This window comes from Uranotaenia lowii, unplaced genomic scaffold, assembly GCF_029784155.1.
Source record: "Uranotaenia lowii strain MFRU-FL unplaced genomic scaffold, ASM2978415v1 HiC_scaffold_193, whole genome shotgun sequence".
In the NCBI taxonomy this organism is placed as follows: Eukaryota; Metazoa; Arthropoda; class Insecta; order Diptera; family Culicidae; genus Uranotaenia; species Uranotaenia lowii.
Window position 1 is genome coordinate 12,476 of NW_026597999.1, and position 2,376 is coordinate 14,851.

At 34.3% G+C, this 2,376-nt stretch overlaps 1 long non-coding RNA gene across 1 annotated transcript; it reads left to right on the forward strand.

The window, feature by feature from the left end:
- Window positions 1–264: 264 nt before the first annotated feature.
- On the forward strand, window positions 265–1,548 carry LOC129759570 (uncharacterized). The gene is made up of 3 exons (XR_008740191.1): window positions 265–473; window positions 701–1,092; window positions 1,368–1,548. It is a non-coding gene; the product is annotated as an uncharacterized LOC129759570 (long non-coding RNA).
- Window positions 1,549–2,376: the final 828 nt, after the last annotated feature.

A 2,376-nucleotide genomic window follows, 5' to 3' on the forward strand; every position in this document is an offset into this window, starting at 1 on the left:
AACGAGAGTATTGTTATTACTTTTGTAGTTCAAGCAAATAATTTTAAAGCTCGTCATATGAATTTATGATTAGAAGCAATTTTTTTCACTGCTCTGGTGGTTCGTGTTCCTGGTTAGAAAACTATGTGATTGTCAACAAAATTCAAGTCTTTTATATCGTTTATCGCGATCCATTTGGCTTCAAATTTAAAATTGTTTTGTTGGATTTACAGAGCGTTCACTTTAGGGCTTGGACATTGAGCCACAAAACAGTGCTGAGGATTTTTTTGTCCATGCTTTCGGCGATGTGGCCACATATTTGATTTTAAGAGGGATCAGATGTCGCTTCTCTTATATGTAGGTTCACTAGGATGTGCGGTCCACCTGAAAATCTACACCAGCCGCAAGAACAAATGCCTCGATGGGATAGGTATGGACGTTCATTCTATTCAACACCAGGCTTCAAATTGGCTGGAGGTCAAAGTTTCGGACAGGTGAGAATTTCAAAACTGAATTTTACTATTCAAATTTTCCATTTTTTTCTTTTTGTATTTTTGACTTAAGTTACTAAATACTTATTCATTGTTCGATACTAATTTTTCATGGAACCTCATTGTTATCAAACCCTCTCTGAACAAACATACAACAACAACTTTGTTACTTAATTTGAAACTTTTTTTTAAAAAATTTGAATCTTTATCAACAGTTTTTCTTTCTATAGGCAGTCGATCCGAAACCGTTACCAAATCTATACCGTTGGACTGATGAAATATTCAATCAAATTCAATCCAAACGTAAATTCATATGAAAACATAATGAGCCCAAATCATTCAATGGTCCTGAGTAAAATTCATTGGTTATCGACCGGACCCGGGTACAAGCCACGAAAAAATCTAGCCGAATTGCTCACCACAAATGATTTCAAGTTAAAAAATATCAATTAAACTCCTTGCTTTTCCAGTAAATTTAATAACCTACCTCTGCCATCGTCGAAGGTGTAAAGCCTCGCCAACAGCCTACAAACGTAATAAATGGAAATGCATCGAAGAAAGTCGCTCAGCTGATGTTCAATTCAGCAGCAGCGGGAGTTAATTATGCGATAAACAGACGACGGTAGGTTTGTGTTTAATATTTATTTTGCTTAGATACACCCGTTCATTGTCAATTTTCATTTCATATTCTCGATTTACAAATGGATGATTCAAATGTAGACTAAGAATCGTCGTTATTAAAACATTTTAGCAATGACCTTCATTTTAAGAATCCCTTTGAAATATTGTAGAATGGTGACAATGAAAAATTCAATAGATTTTTTTCCTCTTCCGAAATCTTGATAACATTTTCAGTCTATCAATCAATTTCATTTCAACATTGTTTTTCTTTTTCAGGTGAACTTGAAACGCAATAGATGATTAATTTTCCTACTTCTAAAGTAAGTCTCACGATTGCGGACCCACAGTGCCATTAGAGGTCATTAATACCCGCAGCCAGCTGGACTGCGAAGTTCAATCACGTTATACGCTCATACGTCGGGATCGAGTACTTCAAATTTTGATCAGCAGAGCTGATTGTGTGAAAAATAGAAAATGATAATGTCATTGCTGTTGTTGATGATAACCAATAAAAAAACAATAAGAAAACAAAACGGTGTCTTTGAAATTCGAAATTTACTAAAATTCTAGTAATTTTGAGGAAATACTTTTTGCTTAAATTTTAGCAAACAATAATTTTATTTACTGAAAAATTAGTAAAAAATTAGTATGGACACTTTTCACTATTTTACTAAAATTTTAGTAAAAAAAAATTGCTAAATTGATTGCTAAGTTTTTAGCTGGTCAAATTTGAGCAAAATTTTGCTAAATTCCGGCCTCGAAAATTTTGTGTGTAGTTATTTTTCAGCATATTTAGAAATCTAATTGTTCCATCGTGTAAGGAACTCCTACCGTCAGAATAATAAAAGCTTACTTTTGACTTTTTTCTATAATGTTTTCAATGAACTGGATGAAAGCAAATGTAGAAACTGTTTTCAGTTTTTAAAAGTCAAAAATCTGTACAAATCTGTATCAAATTTTGAAAATCTGTTATCTGTACGTGCAGATTCTGTACCAAAAGTGAGCTCAAAAATCTGTACCTGTCTAGATAAATCTGTACATGTGGCAACCATGATCTGAACACATAGTCAACCGCCTCTGCTTGCACCAAATCAATCGGGGTACCGTAAAAGCTATAGCACCACAACAGCACTATCAAAAGTAACCCACGACATCTACCAAAACATGGACGGAGACAGGTGTACCGTTATGGTTCTTATTGATTTTTCGCTGGCTTTCAACTGTGTGAATCACCACCTTCTACGAACGAAACTTCTTCGTGAATTCAGCTTTTCTGGAGGAGCCT